Source organism: Enhydra lutris, unplaced genomic scaffold (assembly GCF_002288905.1).
Source record: "Enhydra lutris kenyoni isolate GAN:26980312 unplaced genomic scaffold, ASM228890v2 scaffoldscaffold6, whole genome shotgun sequence".
In the NCBI taxonomy this organism is placed as follows: domain Eukaryota; kingdom Metazoa; phylum Chordata; class Mammalia; order Carnivora; family Mustelidae; genus Enhydra; species Enhydra lutris.
In genome coordinates this window covers 13,821,168-13,838,570 of record NW_019154090.1, presented here as the reverse complement: position 1 = coordinate 13,838,570, position 17,403 = coordinate 13,821,168, and the positions used below count along the sequence as shown (strand labels likewise).

Here is a 17,403-nt window from a genome sequence, read left to right as displayed (position 1 = left end):
TTCTGGAAGGGCAACTGAGAAGCAAAACAGAAGGAAGCCAATACAGACAGTGTATTCATGAGATTATCCTTGTGGGCAGTTGGGGCTCAATCCTGATGGGGGACTCTAGAATTGATCTCCTGGGAAACAAGGAAGCTGGCTTTTTACCTGCCAACTCTTGGCCATTACTGGTTGAAGGCTGTTCCTGGGAGCATTAACCCCCCGGCCCCGAACTTCTGGCCTGCCCTGAGTACAGTGAGCCAACATCCTGGTGCTGAGCATCTGAGGTTCAGCAGGAGGCTACCGGCAGGCGTAGGATGGTGAGTGCCAATGGAGACATGGGGATACCACCAGCAGCGGCTGCCACATCCACACGCAGCATTTAACACAATGCTCAACACAGAGCGCACACTGTGTAGACAGGAATGATTAAAAGCGGTATGTATGGGGCTAATAAATACCGGGAACTGTGTACTCCTCACAAAATCCCAGAGGAGTGAGTGTCCCCATTTTATGGAGTAGTCAGCTGAGATGCAAGGAGGTCACTAGCAAGACAATGACTGTGCAGAGCAAGTCAATCTGCCTCCAGAGCCATCACTCTTCATCGAACCCCCACCCCCAGCTGTCACCAGCGGAATACCAGAACCTATGATACATTGACAATGCAATGTAAAGATCCAGAACAGCTCAGTGGTTGCCAGGACTCGAGCAGGAGGTGTGTGTGTTGGGGAAGAGGAGCTGCAAAGGAGTTCAAGGGAACGTTTTGGGGTAATGGAAATGTTCTAGAAACAAGAGTGCAGCGATGATGATGCCTTCATTTCTGATTCATCAGTGTTTCATTGCATCCATCATCAATAACGTCTTATTATTATTCATATGGTCACTGTTAGAATAAAATACTTACTGTCCTGACCTTGTTTTCTTATGTTCTCTCAAGGCCATGACCTTGCATGTTCCAGGAGACACATACTGTTCCTTGAATTTGACTTTAGTAGGTTTGGTTGACTTTACTCAGTGTGCACAGGACATTGAACTGAATTCCATCCTAACAAGAACCGTCCTAATACAACACAACCTCAGCTACACAGTCAAGCATCAGCTACACGCAGACACCAGGAAGAGTTAATCCATTAACAGAGGGGTAAGGGCAGGATCCCGCGGACGATGACTTTGGCAACAATCTAAGCAGAGATTACCAGTGACTAGGGTCCGAGGGAGTGGTGGAGGTAGTGAGAGGTGGTCTAATTCGGGGTCTATTTCCAAGGGAAAGCCTGACAGCTTTGCCAAGGATCTGTTGGGATGTGTAAGGCAGAGAGAGCAACCAGGAGGGATTCCAAGTATTGGCCTCAGGAGGGGGAAGAATGAGGTTGCCATTTACTGAGCCGGGGCGACTGTGGGATATACCCACACCGATCTGCGTAGCTCAAAAACACATCCTGTTTTCTCAACAACCTGGCTGGGAGTTGAAACCAGGAAAATGAGTGAGACGTAGCCACTGCCCTTTAGCCAGGGAATCTGACCATGCCAATAACAGAACAGTCCTCTGCGGCTAGTTCTTCCCAAACTCAAGTGACCCTCGCAGAATCTGCCTACCAAGTCTCCCGCAAGCAGAGTATGTTGGTGAATGTTTAACAACTGGAAAGCTCTGTGTGTGTGTATGTGTAGAAATTCTTTTTTTTTTTAAGATTTTATTTATTTGTTAGAGGGAGAGCACAAGCAGGGGGAGGGGTAGAGGGAGAAGCAGGCTCCCTGCTGAGCAGGGAGCTCGATGTGGAACTTGATCCCAGGACCCCCGGGGATCGTGACCTGCGTCAAAGGCAAAGATAAGCTTAACCTCTTAACTGACTGAGCCACCCAAGTGCCCCTGTGTGTAGAAATTCTTGATTACTATTTTGTTTAGCTAAGAAATCACTCATGTCCATTGACAAATGAATTTAGTTTTACTATGAATGTTGGTTTATATTTTTATTTACAGTAATGATTAAGACAAGAGGGAAACAAGGAAAGTAAGTCAGAAATTCACTTGTTCACCAATGATGTGAGCGCCTTCTTTACTGAATCAAATGATAGTTTTCAAATACTGGAAAAATACGCCCTCATTTTGGGGGGGCTATTCACAATGTAACTGCTGTAGACACAACACATTTCATGTTTAATCTGCACTGTTAACATTTTTTATCACTTTCTTAAATTTAAACAAGAAAGGGGCTCCTGGATGGCTCAGTCGGTTAAGTGTCCAACTCTTGATTTTGACTCAGATCATGATCTCAGGGTTGCAAGATGGAGCCCCACATTGGGATTGCACTGGACATGGAGGCTGCTTAAGATTGTCTTTCTCCCTCTGCCCCTTCCTCAACCCTTTATCTCAAAAAAAAAAAAAAATCTAGACAAGCAACCAAACAATAAGCTAAGCCCTGATTTGCGGTGTTTGCCAACTTCTAGGTGTAAATACTTCCACGTGGTTGATTTCAAGCTATCAATTGGCATCATGAACACAGAGTTGGCACGAGATGGGCAGTACACACTCCTGCACAGCATTTCCTCCATACATACTGATGTAAATAGAGCGGATACAGATAATCTCAAGATTCTAGATAATCATAAAATAATAAGCAACTGGTGAGCTTTGAGTATCTATTACCTTTGTTTTAATATATTGAATCACATGTTTGTATAATTTCATTTTAAATATCTCTGTTTACAACTGGCTAGCAAAATTTATGAAAACTTGACAATCAGATCTCGAGAGCTAGGATACACACTCCAGTACCCTGTTGCAAGCATCCAGACAGAACATCCATGCAAACCATTCCCCCACCCCCCAAAGAATCTGGGTCACATTCTGTTGTAAACCTGACATTCTTCAACCCGTGCTTGTGTATCATGTTCCATAATGCAACTTTCTTTTAAAAATATACAATTATTTTCTGCCAAATCTTGCTTCTGGTTCAGGAAGATATGCCACATCTATCTTGTTTTCTATATACTACCTACCAGACCAAGTTATCCTGGTTTAGAAGATAGAAGTCTGTCTTAGCTTAGGCTGCTATCACTGAAAACCATGGGCTTAGTGGTTGAAACAACAGACATTTACTTCCCATAATCCCAGAATCTGGGAAATTGAAGATCAAGGTGCCAACAGATTTGGGTTCTGGTGACAGCTCTCCTCCCAGCTTACAAATACCGTCTTCTCACTATGTCCTCCTCACCTGGTCCTTACTCAGTGTATACATGGGGAAAGCTCGTTTTCTCCAAAGGCTATACTCCCATCATGGGGTCCCACCCTCATAAACTGATCTAATCTTACAGTTTCAAAAGGACAGTAAAGGGGTTGTACGAACAACTTGATACCAATAAATTTGATGACTTAGAGGAAACAGAAAAACTCCTCGGAAAACATAACTTATTCAACTATCAGAAAAAGAAAGAAAAGCTGAATATTTCAGTGTCTATTAAAGAAACAGAATCAGGGCGCCTGGGTGGCTCAGTTGGTTAAGCAACTGCCTTCAGCTCAGGTCATCATCCTGGAGTCCTGGGATCAAGTCCCACATCGGGCTCCCAGCTCCATGAGCAGTCTGCTTCTCCCTCTGACCTTCTCCCCTTTCATGCTCTCTCTCACTGTCTCTCTCTCAAATAAATAAATAAAATCTTAAAAAAAAAAAAAGAAATAGAATCAATCATCAAAAGCCATCCTGCAAAAAAAAGAACCTCTAAGGCCTGCTAACTTCAATGGTAATTCTACCAAACATTTAAGGAATAAATAATACATATTCTACACAAACTCTTCCAGGGAATGGAGAAAGAGGGAATACTTCCCAATTCATTCATGAGGTCAGGGTAACCCTGTGACTGGCTTATCCTGAAGAAGGCATCAAAAGGAATAATAATGGTTGAGCATTGCTGGGACATGCAAAGTCATCTGGAAAACCAGTTTCCTTGTCTCTCCTGCCTCGCATCCCTATGCAAAAGAAATACAGGCACAAGGACAACCAAAACCACCAGTTTCTCGTGTATTAACTCATCCAGTGACAGGTACTATCACTATCACTACTTCATCTAAGTTATAGGGGAAGGATGTCCCCCATTAAATACATGTTAGAGCAACAGCAGGAGAGAAAAATAAACATGACCTTTCAAAAACTAGCTTTATGAGCTATAATTTACATACAATCAATTGCATCCATTGATAAGTACACAGTTTGAGGTTTGACAAATGTACACACCCATGTCACATCCCAATCAAGAAAGCGAATGTCACCCCAGAGAGTTCCCTTTTTGCCCCTTCCAGGTCAAATCTCAGGCCCCTTCTAAAACATTGCTGTGATTTCCATCACTAGAGATCGATTTTGCCTGTCCTTGGACTTAAATGGAATCATACAGGATGTACTTTTGTACTTTTTTGTTCGGGACAACGCCTGCGAGATTCATGCACGTGGTTGTGTATATCTACAGTTCATTCTTTGTTTGTGCTGAGTAGTATTCCCTCCTGTGACTGTACCACCGTTTGTCTGTGCCTCCTCCTGCTGATGGACATTTGGATTGTTTCCAGTTTGGAGCAATTATGACTAAAGCTGCTGTGAACATCCAAATGCCTCTGCTTTGGGGGTGACACCTGTAAGTCCTTTTGTGCCTTATATGACACATTATATAATGGGGGTGGGGGAAGGATGTTACTGATAAATTCTGGCTGTAAGGGGTTGCCTTTCAAAGGCTCTGAGTCCCAGGCCTGTTTTCTTGCTCTCCCTCTTCCTCTCCTTCCCTCTTCTGTTCTCTCTCTGTTTCACTCTCTCTTCCCTCTATTCACTCCCACTCTCTCTCTCTTCCCTCCCTTGGTGTTCTTGCCAAGATGTCAACATCAGTCCTTTGAGGAGGAAAAACTCCACGTATGGCCCATGTCAGCTGGGGAGGTGACCCAGGGCAAATGGAAGGAATTGGGAAGTTGATCCTTGGCTGGCAGGGGGGCTTTGCCAGTAAGTGGGTCAAGAGTGTGTTTCATTACCTTGCTGGGTTAGTTAGGGATGGGAGCCGGGCCAAGGTGACCCCAAATAGCTTCCCTGCCCTGGCTGGGCTTCCTGTGGGCAAATGGATCCAGAACTGCCAGCTGGATGCCAGACATCTGGTGGGGAATTAATAAGTATTACTGCCCCTCACCCCCCACCTCTGCCAGGCCTTGAGAACAGAACTGACCCCCAGAGAGCCAAAGTCTCTTGGGAGGCTTGGAGGCAAGGAACTGGGGCCCATGCACACTAAGTGGTGGGCTCTCAGAGATCAAGCAGGCTGAGCCAGTTCCCACCTCCAGGCCTTTGCACCTGCTGTCCCCTCTGCCTGCCCCCTTGACCCTGATCTCGATCCAGCTGGCTCCTGCTTGCTGTTTGGCCCTCATCTCAAAGGTCGCCTCTTTGGGGAGTGACCTGACCATGTGATCTGACCATGTGATCAATTGTGGTCTGATTTCCATTGTCTGGCCTTGTTTTTGTCAAGCAGTTCTCAATAGCTCAAGTATTTCTTGTTTGTTGCTTTATTATTTCCCTCCCCCCACCAGACCATAAGCTCCATACAAACATGACCCTTGTCTTTATTTGTTCACCTCTGTCTCCAGGGCCTCAGTGGATATTTGTTGAATGAATAAATACATGATGTAAATCAGGCAGCACAAACTCAAGTACAGGGGACCATTTAATGAGTGAAGCGGGTTGGCTGAAGAAAAAGATCACATCACTTTCTCCCATCTGATTGGCACTTTGGGCAGTGCCATTATTTTAGTAGCAGGGAAATGCCCAGGCTTGATAATAAATCACAGTTGGGACTGGGCCTCCAAGTCAGGAATGCAATAGGGAGGAGTGGGGACTGTGGCAAAAAAGGGGAGGGTATTGGTCCCTCTAAGAACAGCAACTCCTGCTCAGCTTCTAGTTGTTGCCATGAGAACATGAGCCCCACAATGCCTGATTTCTGATTTTTCAAAAAGCATCTTGACACTGTGCTTTTATTGGAACATCTCACAGTTTTGAAAGATTTGCTCATTAAGAAGAAAATGTCGGCAAAAAACCCACATCGTCAAACACTACCAAACCCATGATCACTGGGTTATGATCTTTAGTCTAAATGGTTTTAATCAGTGTAAAAGTCCAGAAAAGTGCTCACACAAACACAATTCTGAATCTAATTCAGGTTGTTCACAGATTACTAGGGATTATGGGATGCTCTATTTAAATCTCTGCTCCATTTTTAAGTTCTTATTTTACAGGTATAGAAACTGAGGTCTGCAGAGGGGCAGTGATGTCTTGAGGACGACACAGAGCATGAGAGCTGATCTCCCTGCACTCAGGCCTGGTTACCATTTAAATGGTGGGCCAGGGGGGAACCCACGATTTGACCCCAGCCCCCAGCACATCCGCCTCACCTCTGCCTCCCGGGTGAACTCAGACCAGCCACCTGGCCCCATGGAGGAGGGTCGGTCTGCCTGTCAGCAAATGGAGACTTCCCTTGATCCCTCAAGGGCAGATTAGGGTAGAAGCATGGAGTCACATGATCCCAGGGCCCTGTTCCTTTGAATTTTAACTTCAGGAGTTTAGAGGTGGAGGCAAGTGTCTGGTCCTGCCGAGACTCATTTTCTAGGTCATCTCAGAGTCAGCAATTTGCCTCTTTGCCACTTGGTTCTGTCTCGAGACTCCGCTTCAGGAGATGGGATCTTGCTGGGGGAACCCAGGGTAGATGGAATCACGGCTTCCGGTGAAATTTCTCGCAGCTGCCCAGGCCCTCACCTCTGCCACTGGAAGCTGGTACCATTCGGCTGAAACCTCCAGGAGTGGATAAGCCTAAAGGAAGCTGCTGCCCAAGGAGACAGGTGTCGGAAGCTCTTGCTGGTCCTTTCAAGGTTGACACAGAGGCCAGATTTGGGACGAACTTGATATGGAGGGGGTTGAGCAATGCCGAAATGGAAAGGAAAAAAGTGCCAAGGGAATCTCCAGGACTGGGCTGTCCGCATACAGAGCTCCCGGTCACACACAGCCATATACGTGCAAATTCATTAAAATGGAATGAAATTTGGAATTCCAGGTTCTCGGTCAAGAAAGCCACATTTCAAGTGCTCAGTAGCTCCTTGAGACTAGTGTCTACCCTCTCTGGATAGAGCAGATACAACACTTCATCATCACAGAATGTTCTGGTGGACGGAGCTGCTCATTTGGCTTAAGGGCCCAGAAGTCGGGGTGTGGTGGCTCTGTTTCGGAATCCGAAGGCAGGCCACTGAGTGAACCCTCTGAGCGTGAGATCTGTTCACTTGCAAACTGAGAAGAAGAGAATGAGGGGCGCCCGGGTGGCTCAGTTGTTAAGCCTCTGCCTTCCGCTCAGGTCATGATCCCAGGGTCCTGGGATCGAGCCCTGCATTGGGCTCCCTGCTCAGCGGGAAGCCTGCTTCTCCTTCTCCCACTCCCCATGCTTGTGCTCCCTCTCCCACTGTGTCTCTCTGTCAAATAAATAACTAAAATCTCTTAAAAAAAAAAAAAAAGGAAAAGAACACAGTGACCCTGGGATGTTACCTCACCATTAGATTTATCTACCCCATTAGAACGAGTGTGCTCAAGAGCACTTTGAACATGCACTTGACAGGCAGGCTGTTACGGGAGTGAGATTATGAATACACATCTATTTCTTCATTATTATGCCCTACTTTCCAAATTTCAACCACAAATACAATATTTTTTCCTTAACGAAGACATTCTCTGAATATACAAGCAATCTATCTGTACAACTCCAGGGTTGCACTTTCCTTCTCTAAGGATTACTAGATAGTTCATGGTCATAGAGCAGACATTTGAGGCCAGCCTGCTTTCTTCCTCCTCATAGCTCACCTGAAGTTTTTGCCCCCATATCTGTAAGATTTTTTGTTTAACCCTCCAGTCTATTAACGCCACCATGGAATATATATATATCTCAGTGTTGACGGGTCTCTAAGTTTTTTTCTGGGAGACAGAAAATCTGCATATGTTCTGCTTTAGTTTCAAAGAAGTCTTCTGCTATTAAAGATTCAAATGGAGATAGTCCCCAACTTTCAATGGTTTGACTTAATGATTTTTCTCCATGAGAATGGCGCAAAAGCAACACGGCAGAAACCGTGCTTCGAATTTTGAATTTTGATCTTTTCCCAGGCCAGAGATACTCGGTGTGATGCCCTCTCATGCCCTCTCTCGATACTGGGCAGCAGCCTCAGGCACAACTTGTGATCAGCCCCTCAACCACAGGTGCACACGCAACCATCGTGCCCCGTGCAACCATTCTGCTTTCCACCGCAACACTGCGCTAGAGGACTCTGCCCCACTGCCGGCTAATGTGAGCGTCCCGAGCACTGTTTAAGGCTGGTGAGGCTGAGCTGTGATGTTCGGTAGGTTAGGTGCCGTAAATGCACTGGTGACTCATGAAATTTCCAACTCACCCTGGGTTTGTCGGGATGTGACCCTGTCAGAAGTGGAAGAAGAGCTGTACTGTTTTCTGTTCTATTTGTTCTGTTCCTTCATTTCATCTTGAGCAACACCAATTACACAGAAATTGGATCTCCTTTGCCATCCATGCTGATCATTTCCCCCTCATCCTTTCTTACTTTCTTTCCCATCTCATTTTGCTCTATCTCCGTCAGCCTGTACGGCATGTCCTAGAGCACATCCCTGATTATGTTTTTATTTTATATTTTATGGTTTTTTTTCTGATTATATTTTTGATCTTTCTCCATCTTGCTGCTTCTAATGTGGCTTCTCTAATAGAGCAGCTTTGTTTCTTCCACCTGCTTCCAGAACACTGTTTTTTTGTTTGTTTGTTTTTGTTTTTTCATGTCCTTCTGCTTTCCACAGTCTCTTCTTTGGCCCTTTTATTTCACATCTTGAGACTTATTTTAGGAAGGCCATCATTTCTTGAATTTTTTTCATATTTCACAGAGAAATGTCTGTCCAATAGTTTCTCCTAGTTGATAACACAGATCTTCTTTGTCTACTTTGTAGTTGATGTTCTCTGACTTCTTATTTCTCATATTGCCTTTTCACAGGTCCCATGCGGGCTCCTCATCACAGAACAGGGGACATCCTTCTCAGGCGAGTTCTTTGTGAAAGGCCAGTGCAGGGAGAAGGACGGGAGGGGAAGTTGAGACAGCAGAGGGGTCTAAGCATCAGCACTGCTGATTTTCCCAGAGCCCTGTCTCACCAGCACTGCCCTGAACTATGTCTCCACTCTAACCAGTGGGCTCAGTATGGAGACTAAGTGTGAAGACACAAGAACACCACGATGCTTTGGTTTCTCTATGAACTTCGCATCTCTTTGGCTGAGAGACCGAGAACCATTCCAACCATACAGTGGGTCACTATCCCTCCTTGCCCTTCTGCCTGCCACCTAAACACCTGCTTTGGGCCAAGGAGCTTCGAGCATCCTCATCCAGCTCATCTGAACTCAGTATTGTCACATGTGTCTCGGGGACTCGCACGCCTCGGGCTTGGCCAGCATTTCAAAGGGCTCAGAGAGTAGAAAAATCCTTTGGGAGAGTCTGTGCCCAGCCCAGGAATGGCAGAGGCTTGTGTCACTCCTGGTCTCATGCCATGTGGTCCAAACCCCAACACCAGCATCCGTGCCATCTGCACACCCCTGGGGAGGCGTTGTGGTCTGGCATCTTTCCTCAGGATGGCGCGTGCCTCTCCTGTTGCTGCTCTCTGTCGCTGTTTTCAGACTGCTTCAGAAAGGTGAATGGAAAAGAAAAGTCTGGATCTCATCAACTTAAACCACGAGTGCCTTCCACCAAGGGATTTTGTATCAGAAAGGACTATCTTGCCTTTTGTTTGCCTGTCTTTGCACGCACAGGAGCAGTAGCGTGGGTGCTGGAACAAGGCAGCCCTGAATTAGAAATGCAATCCTTCCACACTCAGGCTGTGTGATCCCAGTATTCAGCTGGCCTTGGCCTCGGTTTCCTCATCTGCAGGAGGCACGTCATAACAGCACTTGCCTCGCAGAGTGATGTTTTTCGTGTGCGATAACCAGTGTCCCCAGTGAGAGTTATGTGAGAATACGCCATTAATTATGAGCTGTCATTATGTTTTATGCAAATTCAATTTCTGGAAGTTAGACTTCAAAAAGACTGTTCTTAATTCTTAAAAAAAAAAAAATCTTAAAATACGAAAGCTAGAATGAACCCGAGATCATTTAATCCAGTGGTTCTCCACAGGGGATGATTTTGTCCCCTGGAGGACATTTGTCTGGGGACTCTGGGGTTATCATGATGGGGAGGCTACTACTGGTGTCTAGTGGGTAGAGGCCAGGACGCTGCTAAACCACTCACAGTGCACAGGATGGCCCCACAACAAAGGATTATTTGTTCCTAGTAGCATTAACATCGATAGAAACCCTGGTCTATGCTAACCCCTCATACAACGGTTGTCCAGAGAAGGAAAGTGGCTTGCCTGGGGTCACACAGCAAGTAAGAGGTAAGGACTTGTCTTACCTTGTTTCATTGAAAGACTGTTGTGCCTGGAGCTTTACCAGGCAGAGGAGATGGGAGCAGGGCTGGACTGGGGTGAGACAAGTACCCCTCGCTGACAGTGAGCCCAGCTTCAACTCTGCTCCCTGGCTGCCTTTCCAGGCTCCTGCTAGTCCTGGCCCTGGGTGGGAGCAAGAATGCGGACCGGGGGTGTTGGGGTTGGCCACCACAGTCCCTGACCCTGACCTACTCATGCCAATCCAACCTAGGCATTTCTTATAGGAAGGCTTATAATCCCTCCCACCGAGGAAATTCCAGCTTCTCAGGTTAGCTAGTCTGTTACTACAGGGAGTAAAGTCTGCAGACAAAATGCACAGAGATGAGGGGGGAGAAAGAAGAAAAGGCCATGTCAGGAGGTTAATTTTTGAGCTGGGGAATGATTTCCAGACAGACACAAGGCCACTTTTTTCCACTGCCCCCTTGCTTGCCCCCTTCACTCAGCAAATGTCCTCTGAGGCCAGGGGCAGGAGCTGTGCAGAAACTGTATCCTCCCCTCCCCTGCCACCATCCCCCCTATACCCCATCTCCCCACTGAATCACAGCAGACATTTTCGTCGGGACACTGCGGCATGGCCAGGCTCTCAGCGGGCACTGGTGGTGGCTCCATGCCAGGCAGAGAGCGGGTTGGCCAGCCCTTCAGGGAGCAGGCCTGGGGCCAGCTGCCCACGGCGGTGTCCTCCAGCTGCCCATGAAAGGCCCCCTCCCCAGGGGTGTGCAGGGCTGAGTGTGGGAAGCCCTGAACACTAGCCAGGCAGAAGCCGTGCCTTAAACCTCTCTGTATTCTCTCAGGACCTCCAGTCCAGCGCCTACGCCTTGAATAGAAACCCCGGAGCCACCGAGCGCTGGAAGCTTCGTGGCTCAGGCGCTCGCTCCTAGTGGGAAAGACCTCAAGCAGGCCGCCTCCCCTCTCAGAGCCCCGCTTTTCTCACCCATAACAGGAGAGGAATGATGTCACTGTCACCAGGGTGGGACAACACGTGGAAGATGGCCAGTCCCCGGGAGGCAGAAGCGGTTGGGATCAGCAGAACAAGCAGTGGCCAGGGAGCTAGGACACGGGGGCTGAAATCTGGGCCTGACCCCCAAAACCAGAAGACCCTCTGAGTTATGCTGCTGGCATCCTGAGCCAGAGGGCCTGGGTTCAAATCCTGCCTCCACTGCTTCCTGGAGGAAGTGACTTAACTCCACACCTCGGTCTCATCTGGAAAATGGGGCTGATGCTGATGACAAGAATTTCAACCCCTGAGTTACTGCTACAAGGATTAAGTACATTCATGCAGCCAGAGTGCCGGGAGCGATGCCCAGCGGAGTCAGCGATTTACAAAGCGTTACCCACTACCTACAAGCTCTGTGCTTCGAGACGCTTTCATGCCCTCTTTGCTTTTCTTTTTACTTTCTTGGCCTTTGAAATGGGACACTTCATCCTGAGGATTGTGAGGTACTTCAGGTCTGCCATGTAAGGATGAAGGCAGTGATTCTAGGGGGCACACGGATATGGACCCCAAAGGGAAGGGAGTGTGGTGCACACACACGACAGGGCCCAGGAAAGGGCCTGGCCTAGCAAGAGGGGAGAGAACCTGAGACGCCCACAGGCACCTGGGCATGAGGCCTCCACTTAAAAAGGGGGCATCCAGGGGTGCCTGGGTGGCTCAGTGGGTTAAAGCCTCTGCCTTTGGCTCAGGTATGATCCCAGGGTCCTGGGATCGAGCTCTGCATTGGGCTCTCTGCGCAGCCGGGAGCCTGCTTCCCCCTCTCTCTCTCTCTCTCTGCCTGCCTCTCTGCCTTCTTGTGATCTCTGTCAAATAAACCAAATCTTTAAAAAGAAAGTGGGGAGGGGTCCGATAGAGCCAGCCAACGCTCAGGGGCACAGAGCTACCGGGAAGGCCACGGTCCTAGCCGAAAATCCTGGGCTACCCTTCAACAAGCTGTGAGCTCTGGACTGACAGGCATCCCTCTGAGCTGCTGGGTCCCCAGAAAACCAGGAGGCATGTTACACCAGCCTGCGAGAACTGGGAGGGAGATCGAAGGGAACGTGGCCATGGCCCTTCCGTGAAAGCCTGTAGGCTCGGGGCATGTCCCCACTGTCCCCTCCCGCCCCCACTCTCTCCATCAATTCTCCCTTATTGCCTCAGAGCGACACCACAGCTACTCAACGGGGCTGCATGCACTGAGCCCTGCGACAGGCGAGGTGGCTTCCCATGGATTCCCTGGTTCAACCCTACCCATAGCTCCAGGAGGCCGCACAGCAGCTGTCCCCCATCTGCCGGGGCTCAGAGAGCTCGACGGACTTGTCCCAGGTCACGTTGCCTTGGTGTGAGCGGTGGATGGGAAGGATAAAGTGACCCTTTCCTGAGGGCCTCGCCCGGCCAGCTTACCAGGCACACCTCGGACATGCGGTAATGCACCTGCTTAGCACATGTCCCCATCGAGAAAGGAGAAAGCAGACACAGAGAGGGACTGTGGCTCTTTCGTCCATGTGTACGCTTCTAGCCAGGGATAAAGTGTGATTCCCACTGTGTGGTCTGAGCCCAGGGTCCTGGGCCAGGCTCAGCGATGAGGATAACCGTGACCGTAACAGCCAGCCCGTACTGAGTGCTCACCTGGGCGGGTGCTGGGCTGAGCTCCCTACACAGATTGTGACTTTAGTTCCACACACATGCTCTGGAAGGTTCTATTAAAGAAAATGAAAGGACACTCCACAGAACAGTACTTTACAAGCCCTCTCACATCCCCTATGGGTCTGCTCAGTCTTGAGGGTCAGCAGAGCTGAGGTGCGGGTGCCCATTCTCTGGAGGAGGAGACTGAGACATAGAAAGTTAAACTGGAAACTAGCCCAGGGTGACCCAGAGGGAAACAGTGGAGGCAGCCCAGAAGTCCGGTCTCTGATTTCCTACCAGGGCTCCTCCCTACCTTATCCCGTACCTGAAAATACCTGAGGAAGCAGTTAAGAGCCACCTGTGTCCATCTGGGCTCACGACTCAAGGGGTAAAAGAGGAAAAAGTGGAGGGGGGCGCTCTTCTCAGGAGACCTCTGAGGCCACCTCATCCTCCACCCATTCCTCTGGACTGGATTGGTTAGACCCCTGGACTCATCAGCAGATGTTCTAACAAGTTCAAGTTCTCAGAGCCATTCATTAAAAGTGTTCCTGGGGCAGCTCACACATCACGGCTGTCCAAGCCTCAATAATCATTCATGAGCCAGGACAGGCAGGTGGGGTGGGTGCGAGCCCCACTGGACCCATGAGGCCCCAGCGGACTGACTCAGCCCAAGGAGGACAGAACACGTTGTTCTGAAAAGAGAGCCACCCACTGTGTAACCCAGGACAGGTCCTTTTCTTCCCCAGGCCTCAGTCTCCCCATCTGTCCAGAGGGCACTTCAGTTCCCAACATGGGGCAGGGGTACACCTAAAGCCCCCCTCAGGGCTTCTCTACTTCCTCCTGCTCCTCAGAGCCCCTCCCATGTCTTTGGGGGCCTCTACCAACAGGAGCCCTTTCTCTGGCTGAAAGTAAAATCAGGCCTTAAAGGCACTGGGGGAGGGTGTGACTCTAAATCCCAGCTAGGCCCTTGAACTTAGTTTCTCCATGATTAGGGGGCCAGGAGTCTGTCTCCTGGGAAGGGTTGTCTTAAGGCCCTGGGAAGATCATTTGATGAACACTTGCCACTCGCCTACCTCAGTACCTTTGCACCTGCTCTTCCCTTGCTCTTCCTTTATATGTGCTTGGCTTTGATCAACTATCTTCTCCTTTAGGTATTTGTTCAAGTGTTCCCTCCTCAATGAAACCTGATGCTACAGTTGCACTACCTCCATTACCAGCTCCCCACTCGCCTTCCCTTTCATTCTCATCATTCTCATCATCATCTGCCATAGATCTCTCACCTCTCATACCATAGACCTTACTTGTTTATCTGTTGGGTTTTTTTCCCAATGTCTCCCTCTCTAGAATATTATTAGTTCCATAAGTATAAAGACTTGTGACTACTTGGTTCACTGCCATGTACCTTTGGAATAGTACCTGGCGTTGAGTAGGTGCTCAGTTAATAGTTTTGGACTGAATGTGTTAATCACTTGTGGACAGCACCTGGCACACAGGAAATAGCCGTTTTTATTCCACATTCATTCTGGACACATTTATGAAGCACCTACTATGTGCCAGGTGTCAGAAGATACGTTGGTGAACGAACAAGATGGTCAGGGTCCCTACTTGTACTTCGTGATCTGTAGGGCACTTTACTGTTTACAAAGCCCTTGGCTTCCCTGGCTCCTCACCACGGCCCCCTGAGATAGGCAGACCCATCAGACTGAGGAAACTGAGTCAGGTACATGCTCTGCTCCCAATCACGGAGCAAGTTCTTGGCCAGGCTGGCATCTATCCTAGGTCAGCTGAGGCCATATCCTGTGCACCCACTACTCTGCCTAACCTCCCTCAGGCACTGGGAGTCTTCCCTGCCCCTACCATGTTCAATTCTCTACTGTTTCCCATCACCCCACCCGCACTCTGATCCAGCTGGCTCTGCTCTGGACATCCTGGGAGCCCCTGGGACACATGTTGGGGGAAGCTGGCCCCTGCTGCTGAGGCTGACGTGGGAGGTTTCCAAGCCCCTTCTGACCGTCTGCTGCTCACATCCCTCCCTTCTTAGGCCTCTGGGGTTCCAGGTTTCGGGCCAAGAATAAGGGGTCTTTCTCTGATAAGCATTATCTCATTTAATCTTCTCAGCAGCCCCTAGGAGAAGAGCTTATTCCGTTCTATAAGGGAGGAAACAGAGGCTCAGAAGACCCGAAAACCCACATACTGAGTAGGAAGGAGACCAAGAGGACCCAGGAGCAGGCCTCATCCTCCATAAAGCATTTCCAGATGCCTGGATCCACAGGCTCATTTGTAATGCAAATATTACTACTACTTATAATAAAGTAACATTAATAGCAACCGTTTCCCTAGCACCTCTTATGTTCCAGGCACAGCTCAAAATATAGGTGGGAGCCAATCTTCACAACACCCTTATGAGGAAGGTCCTATCAGTGTCCTCATTTTACAGAGGAGGAGCTGAGGCACAGGGAGGCTAAGTCACTTGCCCAAGATCACACAGCCAGGAAGAGGGGGAGAGCAAGATGAGTCCAGGAAGTCTGGTGTCTGCGTTCCCCCTCTCACGATGCTCCCTCCTACTTCAGAAAATGATTCGGGGAGGGGCGCAACAGTTAGGGATTCTGGACAGACCACTTTTGCAGAAGCAGAAAGCCAAAGTCTGGAGGCAAAAGGCCGGGAGCAGGAAATGGAGCCAGGCCTCCCAGGCTGAGGACACAGGTAGGTTTAGCAGCGGTGAGAAGGCGCTCTCAGAATGGTCTCAGTCTCCAGCCCCCAACAAGAGGTGGGAGATGCCCTGTGAGCCGGGTGCCGCACCAGGCCTCTGCCAGGCTCCCTGGGCCTAGACACCCCATGTTCTCGTCCCAGACACCAGCGCCCCTCAGCCTCATTTCCCAGCAAACTGCCTTCAAGTCTAGGTTTGGGTTCTGCTGGCAAATACCCCGCTCGGGCACCACTGAGTTTTGCCAAGTTCCAGCCCTTCACAGAAAAGGGGTCGCAGAGAGGGAGGGGCAGGAGGAATGTTCCTTCACTCTCCCCTGCCCACCCAGGGAGAGCAGCTCGTCAGGAGAGAAAGGTGCAGGCAGCCTGTGAACTTATGGGGACATGGGGACAATCGGGGCTGTGGGTGGCAGCAAACAAGGGCTTCTCTTGTTTCTCCCAACCAAGGGAAAGGTGTCGCCTGCTGCGAGCCCCAGGGCCGAGGGGACAAAGGGTCAGCTCCACCCAGGGCAGCCAGGAGCCGCCCTCTGAGCCGGGCTGGAAGACCAGGGTATTCTGTCTTGACTGACAGGCCCTCCACTTCCGAATCCCCTCCAGCCCGTGAGGGCCCCTCCAGCCAGGCCCTGTGCCACAGGCAAACACTTCCTCTTACGGACCGTTTCCCCGGCAGAAAATGGGATTTGACGGTGCCTGCCTCCCAGGCTGGTTGGGGGATCAAAACATCGAACACGTTCAAGGCAGGCTTCTGGAGCTCCACACAGCCACCGTTTGGGGCCTGAGGTCTTTGTCGCGGGGGACTGTCCCCTTGCACGGTAGGGTGCTTTGCAGTACCCTTGGCCTCCACCCACCAACTCCATCGCCCTGTGACAACCAGTAATGTGTCCAGACTTTGCCAATTGTCTCCTGGGGAGCAAAATGCTTGAGAATCACTGATTTAAAGCATTTCCCAGAGCCTAGAACATAGTAGGAGATCTGTCCATGAAGTTAGGCAACATCTATCAAGACCCTTACCAATATCATCGGTTATTAGCACATCTGTTTATAGATGAGAAAACAGAGGCACAGAGAGGTTAAAGTAACTGGCCTAACATGACACAGCATATTAAAAAGCCAGGATTTGAACCCAGACAGCCAAACCCCAGCTCCCATCTATCATGCTTGACCACCCACATTAGTTCCTGTCTTCAGCGAGCTCCCCGAGATTTCCAAACTCCTACTCGGGTCAGGATGACATTATCTCTCTTCTAAGCAGCTTTTCCTAACGCCTCTGACAATACCCGACCCCATCACTTCCTTCCGCCTTTGCCTCCACTGAACCATGAAGGAGTGTGGGCCTTCGATAAGGCAGACCAGGGGTCAAATGCCAGCCCCACTACTCATTCAATGACCTTGAGGTGCTGGGCAAGTGGCTTCCCTTTTCAGCCTTGACCTTTCCATCTATAAAACAGATCTATCGGGGCACCTGGGTGGCTCAGTGGATTAAGCCGCTGCCTTCGGCTCAGGTCATGATCTCAGGGTCCTGGGATCGAGTCCCGCATTGGGCTCTCTGCTCAGCAGGGTGCCTGCTTCCCTCTCTCTCTCTGCCTGCCTCTCCGTCTACTTGTGATCTCTCTCTAT

The 17,403-nt window shown here is 49.4% G+C and overlaps 1 protein-coding gene across 1 annotated transcript in view; it reads right to left on the bottom strand.

The window, feature by feature from the left end:
- The window catches only part of LOC111141612 (solute carrier family 13 member 3), a 60,279-nt gene that overhangs the window by 41,750 nt on the left and 1,126 nt on the right, over positions 1 to 17,403 (bottom strand). The gene's annotated exons all lie outside the window — the stretch shown is intronic.